Source organism: Bos grunniens, chromosome 7, assembly GCF_055505025.1.
Source record: "Bos grunniens cultivar Pamir isolate PY7600 chromosome 7, Bosgru_T2T1.0, whole genome shotgun sequence".
NCBI classification, from domain to species: Eukaryota; Metazoa; Chordata; class Mammalia; order Artiodactyla; family Bovidae; genus Bos; species Bos grunniens.
This window is the reverse complement of record NC_141171.1, coordinates 37,516,069-37,528,998: the sequence shown is the minus strand read 5'-3', so window position 1 is coordinate 37,528,998 and position 12,930 is coordinate 37,516,069. Positions and strand designations below refer to the sequence as shown.

The 12,930-nt window shown below is 45.9% G+C and overlaps 1 long non-coding RNA gene across 2 annotated transcripts in view; it reads left to right on the top strand.

The window, feature by feature from the left end:
• Positions 1 to 12,930, top strand: part of LOC147369043 (uncharacterized) — a 75,047-nt gene that overhangs the window by 35,413 nt on the left and 26,704 nt on the right. Inside the window, exons 2-3 of one of the 2 annotated variants that reach the window (XR_015167221.1) lie at positions 10,888 to 11,130; positions 11,537 to 11,844. The exons of the other annotated variant lie outside the window; for it this stretch is intronic. This is a non-coding gene — a long non-coding RNA (uncharacterized LOC147369043). Of the gene's footprint in view, positions 1 to 10,887; positions 11,131 to 11,536; positions 11,845 to 12,930 lie in introns of those variants that run through there. 2 annotated transcript variants of the gene reach the window in all.

The window sequence follows — 12,930 nt, the reverse complement described above, 5'->3', positions numbered from 1 at the left end:
GTAGAGTTGCTTGTGCTGTACAGTGGTTTCTCACTAGTTACCTGTTTTATACATAGTGGTGTGTATGTGTCACTCCTGACCCTCATCGCACCAGCCCCCTTCCTTGGTATCCATATGTTTGTCCTCTGCATCTGTGTCTCTCTTCTGCTTTGGTTCATCTCTAACATTTTTCTAGATTCCACATATAAGAGATAGTACACAATGTTTGCTTCTCTGACTTCACTCCGTATGATAGTCTCTAGGTCTATCCACACCTCTGCAAATTACAGTGTTTTGGTACTTTTTATGGCTAATTTTCCCTTGTATTTATGTACTACATCTTCCTTCTCCTTTCCTCTATTGATAGGCATTTAGTTTGATGCTGCAATGCACATTGGAGTGCATGCATCTTTTTGAATTATGGCTTTCTCCGGGTATATGCTCGGGAGTGGGATTGCTGGGTCATACGGTGGATCTTTTTTAGTTTTTTGAGGAACCTCCATACTGTTCTCTGTAGTGGTTGTGGCAATTTACATTCCCACTAATGGTGTAGGAGGGTTCCCTCATTTTTATTTTTGGCTGTACTGCACGGCATGTGGAACTTCCCCAACCAGGGGTCAAACCTGTGTCTCCTGCTTTGGAAGTGCAGAGTCTTAACCCCTGAACCACCAAGGAAGTCCTGCCGCAGCTTTCTTAACAGACAGACCTGGACGCCCTATTTCCAGGGTTGCCTACCTCCGTGGTGCAAGCTGGATAAATTCGCATGACGCTGAATCCCTGGTATTTTATCCCAGACTGCAAATCATCTCAATATTTCTCTTATTTCCAAATCTAAAAGCAAGGGTGCTCCATAAGCTCCTAAGTAAATATGTCCTTGTGCTCCACTCTAGATGGGATTCTAGAGAAACAGAATCACTCAATTGAGACAATAAAGAAAAAGCCAAATTTAGGACCTGAACAATCCGTGTAATGGCTTTACCTATGTACTTGGTAGGGTTGGAGGCCCCAACTGGGATTGTGCGTTAGAATTGCATAGTCCAGAGTGTGTGTGTGTGTGTGTGTGTGTGTGTGTGTGTCTGTGTATAATACATTATATATATGTGCTGTGCTTAGTCATGTCTGGCTCTTTGTGACCCTGTGGACCGTAGCCTGCCAGCCCCTCTGTCCATGGGATTCTCCAGGAAACCCTGGAGTGGACATTATAAATATATGCACATACATTCTCATTAACCTTTTTTATATTGATTACATGTTGAAATAATATTTTGAACTTAATCGATTAGATAAAATATTTATTTAAATTTTACTGACTTCTTTTACATTTTTTAATATGGCTACCAGAAAGTTAAAAATTACATATATGTTTTGTATTATATCTATACTATCCTGGATGTATCTTTTGTTGCCATTGTGAGAGGTAGATACATAGCAACATCAGCTCAAACAAGGGGTTTTATTTTCTGGATCCTTGTGTAATTGTTCAGAAACCTCAGAACCCAAACTCCAGTGTGGATATTGCTCTGGGTGACTGGGTCTGGGAGGCGTTCCTGTGTCCCCAGTGGCTCAAAGGCTTCCAGCAGCGGAGTCAGAAGTCATCTTCAGCCTGCGTGGTTCACCAGCTCCTGTTCATGCATGTTCTCTCGCCTTCCACGACCCACTGGCAGCCTCTCTCCAGATTTTGTGTTTATATTCCTGAGAGAAGGGGAATCATACTGGCCTAGCTAATGTCTCTCTTCTCCATCAGCTCCCATGGTCAGTCCCAACAGCATCCAGTTAGTGTTTGGATTCAGACAAAGCACAGGAAGAAGCTCAGGTGAGGGTCGTACAACAGAGTGAGAGGAAATCTAGGAGAGAAGGCTTTTGTTATGTGCTGAGTTTTGAAGTGAAGTGAAAATCACTTAGTTGTGTCCGACTCTTTGCGACCTCATGGACTGTACGGTCCATGGAATTCTCTAGGCAAGAATACTGGAGTGGGTAGCCTTTCCCTTCTCCAGGGGATCTCCCCAACCCAGGGATCAAACCCAGGTCTCTTGCATTGCAGGCTGATTCTTTACCAGCTGAGCCACAAGGGAAGCCCGTGCTGAGTTTTGTTCCCCTTCAAATTCAGACATTAAAATCCTAACCTCCTGAATGTGACTGTATTTGTAGAATCTTTGGAAATGTACTTAATATAAAAAGAGGTCATGAGTTGGGTCCTAATGATGTGCGGCCTAATAAAAGCCTTGAGGTGCAGACCTATGAGGGCAAAGATCGTGTGAAGACACAGGAAAAGGTGGTCACTTACAAGTGAAAGCAGGGGGCCTCAGAGGAGACTGACCCTGGTGGCATCTTGATCTCAGATTTCTAGCCCCAAGAGTTGTGAGGAAGTAAGTTTCTGTTGTTTGAGCCACTTCATCTGCAGTACAGTTTTATAGCAGCCCTAGAACACTAAAGGAAACAGGGACAAACTTTATTTTCTTGGGCTCCAAACCACTGCAGTTGGTGACTGCAGTCATGAAATTTAAAGACACTTGCTCCTGGGAAGAAAAGCTATGACAAACCTAGACAGCATATCAGAAAGCAGACACATTACTTTGCCAACAAAGGTCCATCTAGTCAAAGCTGTGGTTTTTCCAGTAGTCATGTATGGATGTGAGAGTTGGACTATAAAGAAAGCTGAGTGCGAAAGAATTGATGCTTTTGAACTGTGGTGTTGGATAAGACTCTTGAGAGTCCCTTGGACTGCAAGGAGATCCAACCAGTCCATCCTAAAGGAAATCAGTCCTGAATATTCATTGGAAGGACTGATGCTGAAGCTAAAGCTTCAATACTTTGGCCACCTAATGAGAAGAGCCAATTCATTGGAAAAGACCCTGATGCTGGGAAAGATTGAAGGCAGGAGGAGAAGGAGACAACAGAGGATGAGATGGCTGGATGGCATTACTGACTCAATGAACATGAATTTGAGCAAGCTCCGGGAATTGAGCAGACTCCAAACAGAGGAGCCTGGCGTGCTGCAGTCCATGGGGTCGCAAAGAGTCAGACACGATTCAGTGACTGAACAGCAGCAACAAGCAAACTCACACAGCCTCAAAGATGAACTTGCCCCAGGCTCAGATTTTCTGTCAACTCAGCCTACCTGGGCTGCAGACTTGTGACTGGTGAAAGCAGCCAGGGAGATTTCCCGACAGGAAGTCAGCCCATCCAGGTGTTCACATCTCCCTGACTCTGTGGCTGGAGGCATAGCCGTGGGGGGAGCCCTCCCCTCACCCCTGCTGCGGTGCACTTCGGCCGGCCGCTCCTTTCTGCTCTGTTGGCTCCTGGAGGATGAGGTCTGCTTTCCACACCTGCTGCTGTCTTTCCCTCCTGAGTTGGCAGCAGGAAGACAAGGACTTGCCCTGGCTTCTCAGCAGCTGTGAGGCAGCTGTTTTTGCTTTGAAAGTCACCAACCTGGGAGCTCCCAGAACTGCTACCCTCTTTAGTGGAACAGGCCCCGAAAGAGCACGTGGCAGGCTGCCGAGTGCCAGGAGAAAGTGTAGTTGTCATCCGAGGCCTTGAAACTTTTAAAGTGACTCAGCAAAGCTGTGTACCCAAAACGTTATCAATTATGCATCATAAAGAAGTTGTTTAAATGCTCAATGTACTAATTAAATAGTACTTTAATTCATAGCAATATGGAGTCATTATGAACCCCACTCCACCCCTTTGCAAAATGCATAGGTGCGCAGAATGGACACCCCTTGAGAAGCCTTGCCATTGGAGAGAAATACTCAGGGTGTATTAATGGAACACAGTACAGAGATGCTTCTTTAAGTCCGTTTTCTGTACCTGTTTTTGCCTGTCATCCTGTGATTGCAGAAATCTGCAGCCTGAAATCTCTACTCCTCCTGTCTGCTAAGTTTTTGAGTTCAAGAAAGGGGCAGCTGTTTGGCTTCTGACAGTGTGCGATGCACCTCACTAGCACTGGGCTCTGAAGGTCACACTTGAACCTGGGACATATGTAGATGTGGCCAGCACCACCCTTCAGAGAGGCTCCACCTTTACCTCCAGAACTTGGGGTTCCTCCAGAACCTGTAGCCTTGGATGGTCTCAGGATGTCCCTTATCGCAGCCACTTGCCAGATGCATTGTTATATTGAGAGAAAATGGTTTATGAGAAATCAGAGTGACAGTAATATAGTTTGTAACAAGGGAGAATTGAAATGCTTGCAGATAAAATTCACTTACAGTGGTTATCTCGGGAAACTTTTCAATTTTCTGCTCCATTTTTTGGTAGTGACATTATATTCATTTTTAAAATAATAATAAAGGAGACAAAGCATCTAAATGTCTCCTCTCTACAGTTGAATCAGATGCCCCACATCGTGGCTGTGGCAGACCATCCATCCAGACTGCACAGAGTCTGGGATGACATCCAAGCCGTGTGACCCACCAACAGTCTAGCCCATCACTGGGAGTTTGATTGCCAAACAGGCTGGTGTGTTGGAGAGAGCATCCACGAGAGGGAAAATCCAGAATGTAGCCCCTGGCAAAGGAGAGGCCCTGGGCAGGGCCCACTAGGAAGCACAGCCTTGGCCGTGTGTCTTAGCCCAGCATTCTCTGCCCTTGCCTGACCCGTCTCCCCTGTTAGGTTCTGTCCTCCAAAGCCAGATGGTGTGAAAGGAGCTGGTTTCCCTGAGAACACAACAAAGTGGCCCTGTCTTTAGGGCTGGAGGGGCCGGGGCGAGAGAATAGAGCTGCAGCTTTCTGCCTGCAAAACCCACATCTCAGGGTCCCGCCAGCCGCCTCCTGGCAACCCCTCTCCTTCCTCCCATGGGCTTTCCACGGGAAGGAAGGAGGGTGAGGAACCAGGGAATGAACAGTCAGTATTTGTCAACCATGAGCCAACTGCTTTATGTGAATTAATCCATCTGAGTTGTCACAAGGACTTGGAGAGATTGGGGTGGTAGTCTACGTTTTTTTAAAAAAACTGTTTATTTTTGGCTGTGCTGGGTCTTCGTTGCTGCACTGGCTTTTCTCTCGTTGTAGTGAGCAGGGCTGCGCTCTAGTGGCGCTGCACAGCTTCTCATTGTGGTGGCTTCCTTTGTAGTGGAACACAAGTTCTAGACTCTGTGGGCTTCAGTAATTATGGCGCATGGGCTCAGTAGTTGCAGTTCCCAGGCTCTAGAGCAGAGGCTCAATAGTTGTGGTGCACGAGCTTAGTTGCTCCGTGGCATGTAGGATCTTCCCAGACCAGGGCTTGAACCTGTGTCTACTGCACTGGCAGGCGGATTCTTTACCACTGAACCACAAGCCCTCTACCTTTATAAAGTGAGGAAACTGGGGCTAACGACCTAAGAAATGAGTCAACTAACATCATGCAGCCAATAAGACAGATGATCAAGACTTGATTCCAGATTTTCTGACGTTGAAATTCAGGCTCCTGGCTTGACTTCTGGTGCATCCTGCAGGGTGAACAACTAGTTCCAAGACTCCAAGTCTATTTTTTCCCCCAAATGTATTGCTATGGACTGAGTTTCTTTTGCCTAGCTTAGCAATATGTGTAGATTAGAGATGCAGGTACAGAGTCCATAGAAGGGACAACTGGAAGCTGACCACACTAGGCTAGAAAATTGTGGATGCAATAGGTTGTGTGGCTTGGCCATTGTTCCTCCTGTGAACGCTGAGCGTGGAGAGTGTAGTCTCCCCTGCACACCCCCCACTCCTCCTCTTCCACCACTGCACCCAGCACCGTTCTTCATTTCGTACAAGTTTAAAAAGTGTTGAACCACAGTCAGAATAAAGTTGTGAGCAGATGAGCCTTTTATCATGTGCCCCAGTGTGAAGTCTGCATGCGAAGTGTGTACTAGGATCACCTAATCACTAGGGCTCAAAATTGGGAAAGGAGTACATCAAGGCTGAATAGTGTCACCTTGTTGTTGAATTTCTATGCAGGGTACATCATGTGAAATGCCGGGCTGGATGAAGCTCAAGCTGGAATCAAGATTGCCGGGAGAAATATCAATAACCTCAGATATGCAGATGACACTACCCTAATGGCAGAAAGCAGAGAGGAACTAAAGAACTTCTTGATGAAGGTGAAAGAGGAGAGTGAAAAAGTTGGCTTAAAACAACATTCAAAAAACTAAAATCATGGCATCTGGTCCCATCACTTCATGGCAAATAGATGGGGAAAAAATGGAAACAGTGGCAGGTTTTATTTTCCTGGGCTCCAAAATCACTGCAGATGGTGACTGCAGTCATGAAATTAAAAGACACTTGCTCCTTGGAAGAAAAGCTATGACAAATCTAGACAGCATATTAAAAAGCAGAGACATTACTTTGTTGACAAAGATCCATCTAGTCCAAGCTATGGTTTTTCCAGTGGTCATGTATGGATGTGAGAGTTGGACCGTAAAGACAACTGAGTGCCAAAGAATTGATGCTTCTGAACTGTGGTGTTGGAGCAGACTTTTGAGAGCCCCTTGGACTGCAAGGAGATCCAACCAGTCCATTCTGAAGGAAATAAGCCCTGAATATTCATTGGAAGGACTGATGCTGGAGCTGAAGCTCCAGTACTTTGGTCACCTGATGTGAAGAGCCAACGCACTGGAAAAGACCCTGATGGTGGGACAGATTGAGGGCAAGACCAGAAGGGGGCAACAGAGCATGAGATGGTTTGACGGCATCACTCACTTGATGGACGTGAGTTTGAGCCAACTCTGGGGAATAGTGAAGGACAGGGAAGCCTGGCATGCTGTAGTCCATGGGGTCGCAAAGAGTCAGACACGACTGAGCGACTGAACAAGAGCAGCCACTGCTGGGGCACACTTCATCATGCAATGTGTTGTTCTTTCAGCAGAGCGGAGAGATTCCTGTAAGCCCAGTAGCCTGGTCACTGTTCTTACGTAGCCAAATATGACATTTCTCTGCTCTATAGGGAAGTGGGTGAGGGTTGAAGGCAAGAAAAACAAGACAATACTCTGAAGAAACGTGGTCCAGAGAAACAGACTCCTCTGAAGACGTTAGAGCGACAACAAAGGGCAGAGTTTGCTAAATGTCTTTCTTTCTCTGCCACCTTTATGATTTTTTGTCATTACAGTAGATCACTGAGCTATTATTTATTTTATATTTTGACTTGACTCATTTGTATTTTGGCCACCTCTCAGGCAATCATATCCATCAAGTTACTTTCTAGTTATATAGTTTTCTAAAATGTCCTTAAATTAGGATAATTGGAATAAAAAATATTTGTGTGGCCTGTATAAATCATCCGAGGGCCAGACTATGGCAATCAAGGCCCAGGGGGACCAAGAACGCTTTCCTCCTCTGCATGGGGCTGTCTGTACTTGGGGTCCTAAGAGCTGGAATCTGCCAGTGCCCACCCCTTGCCCTAGTGTTGGAAAGGACAGTGACTACACAGGCCCTGAGTGCCACTGGGGCGGAGCCTATCTGTCATGAGAGGTGTGTTTCCTGAGAACTCAGACTGCTCGGTTGTTGCCACGTGAGCAGTAGCCATGCTTCCAGAACCCCAAATCGGGATACGTGGTTTGGTCACAAGGTAGAATATATATTTTTTTATCAGAGTATAATTGCTTTACATTGTATAATTGTTGTGTTAGTTTCTGTGCTACAGCAAAGTGAATCAGCTATACATATACATATATCCCCTCCCTCTTAGACCTCACTCCACCTGACCCCCATCCCACCCCTGTAGATCATCACAGAGCTCTGAGCTGGGATCCCTGTGCTTTAGCAGGTTCCCACCAGCCATCCGTTTTACCCATGGTAGTGTATATGTATACACGTATGGGCTTCCCTGGTGGCTCAGAGGTCAAGAATCGCTTGAGATGCAGGAGACTGTCTGGAGTGCAGGAGATGAACCCTTCCCTGGGTTGGGAAGGTCCCCTGGAGAAGGAAATGGCTACCCACTCCAGTATTCTTGCCTGGAGAATTCCATGGACGGAGGAAACTGATGGTCTACAGTCCATGGGGATCACTAAGAGTTGGGCACAACTTAACAACTAAACCGTCATCACTGCTGTATTGTCAATCCTAATCTCCCAATTCGCCTCGCCCTTCCCCTCGCCTCCTGAGTCCACATTCTGTTCTCTGCATCTGCGTCTCTATTCCTGCCCTGGAAATAGGTTCATCTGTACCATTTTTCTAGATCCCATACATATACATTGATATACAATATTTGTTCTTTTTTCTGATGCACTTCCTTCTTTATGACAGACCCTTGGTCCATCCACATCACTACAAATGACCCAATTTCATTCCTTTTTGTGGCTGAGTAATATCCCATTGTACATATGTACCACATCTTCTTTATTCATTCATCTGTCGATGGACATCTAGGTTGCTTCCATGTCCTAGTTATTGTAAAAAGTGCTGCAGTGAACATTGGGGTACGTGGTTTTTTTTTTTTTGAGTTATGGTTTTCTCAGGGTGTATGCCCAGGAGTGGGATTGCTGGGTCATAGGGTGGTTTTATTCCTAGTTTTTAAAGGAACCTCCATCCTGTTATCCATAGTGACTATATCAGTTTACATTCCCACCAATAGTGCAAACGCATTCTCTTTTCTCCACACCCTCTCCAGCATTTATTAATCATAGACTTTTTTGATGATGGCCATTCTAACTGATGGAGAAGGCGATGGAATTCTTGCCTGGAAAATCGCATGGACGGAGGAGCCTGGTAGGCTGAAGTCCATGGGGTCGCTAAGAGTCAGACATGACTGAGCGACATCACTTTCACTTTTCATTTTCATGCATTGGAGAAGGAAATGGCAACCCACTCCAGTGTTCTTGCCTGAAGAATCCTGGGGATGGGGGAGCCTGGTGGGCTGCCGTCTATGGGGTCACACAGAGTCGGACACGACTGAAGCGACTTAGCAGCATTCTAACTGGTATAAAGTGATACCTCACTGTAGTTTTGATTTGCATTTCTCTAATAATGAATGATGTTGAGCATCTTTTCATGTGACTCTTGGCCATCTGTGTGTCTTCTTTTGAGAAATGTCTATTTAGGTCTTCCACCCATTTTTTATTTTTTTATATTGAGCTGCATGAGCTACTTGTATATTTTGGGATAGAATATTTTTAAATGAAACATTTCCCCAAAATATGGAGAGCGAGGTTGTTGTAGTCACAGCACTTTTGGAGTGGGGTGGGGTGGCTGCTCTCCTGCTCCTTCATGGGTCTGGTGCTTAGAGTAAAAGTGGACCCACCTGGGGGCAGCTTGTGCCCTCTGCTGCCTTGCCGGGTTTTATGAGCTGGCTTGAATGCAACTGTACGTTTTCCAGAACTTTAATCCCCTGTATCTTATTACTTGAAACCCGCAGACTCTTTCATGAGCATGCGTTGCTGTGGTCCAAACTAACTGGAGAAAGAAAGAGAGGAGAGAAGGGGGTGGCGAGGCTAGAGATTGAGAGAGAGAATGAAAGCAGGTGAATTGATGTGATATGAGGAGCAGGAGGCCCAGAACTGAGAAGGAAAATAAAGTGGAAGCCCAAGGGTCTCCTACCAGTGCCCTTTTCTGGCCCAGACAAGGTGGCCAGAAGGCAAAATAAAAGAGCTCCCACTGGAATGGGGGTCTTTATAATATTTGGGCAGAGAGACCGATTCACCATGTGGTTTTCCTGCCTCAGTCACCTCAGGAAATTTTTTGTGTGTGTGTTGATTGGTTAGGGCTCTTTCTTTAAATTCTGTTAATTTTAATTTATTTATTATCTTTTTGGCTGTGCCGGGTCTTCATTGTTCCATGGGCTTTTTTCTAGTTGCAGAGAGCAGGGGCCTCTCTCCAGCCGTGGTGCATGGGCTTCTCGTTGTGGTGGCTGCTCTTGGTGAGGAGCACAGGCTCTAGGTGTGTGGGCTCAGGAGTTGCGCTCCTAGACTCTAAAGCACTGGTTCAGTAGGTGTGGTGCACGGGCTTAGCTTTTCTGTGGTATGTGGGATCTTCCCAGACCAGGAATCGAACCCGTGTCTCCAGCATTGGCAAAGAGGTTCTTTATCACTGAGCCACCAGGGAAACCCTGGTTAGGGCTCTTAATTGCAAGGGACACAAGAACCTGCTCAAAGAGTTTTCAGCAAAACCAGAAGGTATTGATTCTTGTAGGCTACACTGCACTTCCCTGGTGGCTCACTTCCCTGGTGGCTCAGAGGGTAAATCATCTGCCTGCAATGTGGGAGACCTGGGTTCGACCCCCAGGTCGGGAAGATCTGCTGGAGAAGGAAATGGCAACCCCCTCTAGTAATCATGCCTGGAAAATTCCACGGACAGAGGAGCCTGGTAGGCTGCAGTGTATGGGATCGCAAGGAGTCACACATGGCTGAGCAACTTCACTTCTCAGGCTACGCTGCACAGGGGTAGGGCTGGTTTTGGGTATGGCTGAGCACGAACCTCAGATAGTGTCTTCAAAACTCAATTTATTTTCCTTTCATTTTCAGCTCTATTTACCAAGTTGGCTTCTGTCTTTTTAAATTTAAATTTTTATTTTATATTGGAGTATAGTTGATTTACAGTGTTGTGTTAGTTTCAGGTATATAGCAAAGTGATTCAGTTACACATATACCCATTCTTTTTCCGATTCTTTTCCTATATAGGTTATTAGAATGTACTGAGTAGAGTTCCCTGTGTTATACAGTAGGTCCTTGTTGATTATCTGTTTTTGTCTTTATTTTTTGACCATGCCATGTGGCATGCAGGGTCTTAATTCCCCGACCCCCTGCATTGGAAGTGCAGAGTCTTAACCACTGGACCAGGAGGGAAGTATCAGTTATCTATATATAGTAGTAGTATGTATATGTACTATATACATATATATTAATCCCAAACTCCTAATTTACCCCCTACCTTTCCCCTTTGGGAACCATAAGTCTGTTTTTGAAGTCTGTGAATCTGTTTCTATTTTGTGAGTAAGTCCATTTGCTTCGTCTTGACTTTACAGAGTCCTAACCTGGCTGCAGGAGCACCGCTGCTGACGTTGTGTTTGATTTCTAGAACATATTCGGCTGCAACTCACTCCTCTTCAGCTTTTCAGCAGATCCAGGGTTGTAGGAAAGTCAAAGGCCATTTCCGCCAAACTCAGGCCTAACTGAATCTCAAAGGAGAAAAACTGAAGGGCAACAACCAGGCATTGAATTTGATTCAGAAAGATCTCTTTGGTGGTTTTTACACCTTGATGTACAAAGTAAGTTATTGATTTCCATCATTAAATTGGGACTTGGATTATCAGATTTCTGCTCAGTGTGTGAAATAGACTTTAAAAAGATAAGGAAAATATTTTTTAAAAAGATAGCCATATAACCGCCCTTTGCAGAGATTGAGACTTTTGGAAGCACTCTCTGGGCCAGACTCACTGTGGCCAAGGACGTCCTTGAAGGCACAGGTGCCCACTGAACCAGGCTGATTTTTTGGCTCCTCTCTGAATTATTTCCCCTTCAGACTTTCTAGTTTTGCTCCATAATGTAACTGACACCATAATCCAAAGGTATGGGTCCAAAAGGAAACCAGAGGGACTTGGTTTAGAGTTTCCTGACAGAGAGTACAGAATAACTCAAACTTACTGTTAGACACTGACATTTGTTTCCTCACAGCACCTTTAAAATAAGATCGATATTCTTCATGTATCTGCTGGAGGAAGGGTCTCAGACAGCCTCCCCAGGTCACCTTGAGCCCTGAGATGATAAACAGCAGCATCCCGTCTCATCCTGGCCTGTGTTGTTCCTTCTCCACACCCGCTCCTGCTCCATCCTACCTTCTGTACTTGCTGCCCTTTGCAACCACCTCCTCTTCCCTGAACTCGGGCCAAAGCTGACTTGGCTGAGACAACCACAGCATTGCTGCCTATTTACCTTGGAATAATACAAAATAAAAGCTGTGCTGACACTCTTGAGTTTATCGAGAATTTTCAGTTTTCATGCTTTCTCTCTCATTCGAGTGCTGTAACACTTCCACGAGGAAGGCTGAGAATATGTAAGGGCTCTGGGTCATTGCTGCACCTCAGCCCAGCCCAAACACGGGCCCAAAACACCAATAATCAGGTCCTCACCACATGAGTCTGCAATCTGAGCAGTGCCCTGTGGGGCAGGCTCGCCTCTGCTCCACGAGGGATAAGCTGAGACAATTTGATGGGAAGCTGTAGGATAAATTTCTAAGATGGCTCACTCACCTGGCTGGCCAAGTGGTGCTGGCCATTCCACTGGGCTTCTCCAGGGGCTAGTTGGATTTCCTCACAGCATGGTGGCTGGGTCCTGACAATGAGTATCCCAAGAGACGTAGAGTGAAATTCTGTTGTTTTTTTAAAAGGCCTGGGTTCAGACACTGGCATAGCAGAATTTGTGCTAGATTCTGCTGGCTCAGCTGTCACAAAGCCCAGATTGCAGGGGAGGCACAGAGGCCTGGACCTCTCAGTGGGAAGAGTGGCGAGGAACTGGAGGGCCATGTTTTAAAACTGCCAAGTTGAGATGAGGGAGTTGAAACCCCAAGACATCTAGTGACTTGCTGGAGGTCACTTCAGTAGACACCTTTTGGGGTGCCTGCCCAGTTTGTTACCACCTTGAGATTTGCTCTTCATCCTTGGGGTGCCCTCTGAAGCCCTATTCATACTAGGAAACCAGGTGCCATAGGAGTTCGATGGTCTGCATGAATAGTGCCCTCTGGAGTTTCTCAGTGCCACCATCCTGAAGGCCCCACTGTGACTTGCTCCCAGGAATTTGGAATTGGGATGCAGACAGATGAGGACTGTAATTGGCAGACAGACCTAGAGTCCTGTCTCTGGGTCAGAGGAAGCCCAGAGCAGGGGCACCCCAATGCATGTTCAAGGTAGGGGAAGTTACTTCTTTTCTCTGGGCCTCATCCTTCTGTGAATGATGCTAATGATCTGTGTTGATTCACAGCAGAAGGGAAATGTACAAACTTGGCTCCCCAAAGCACTTTCAGTGTCATATTTCCTGTTTTTTTTTTTTTTTTAACCTGAAGTGTAATTAAT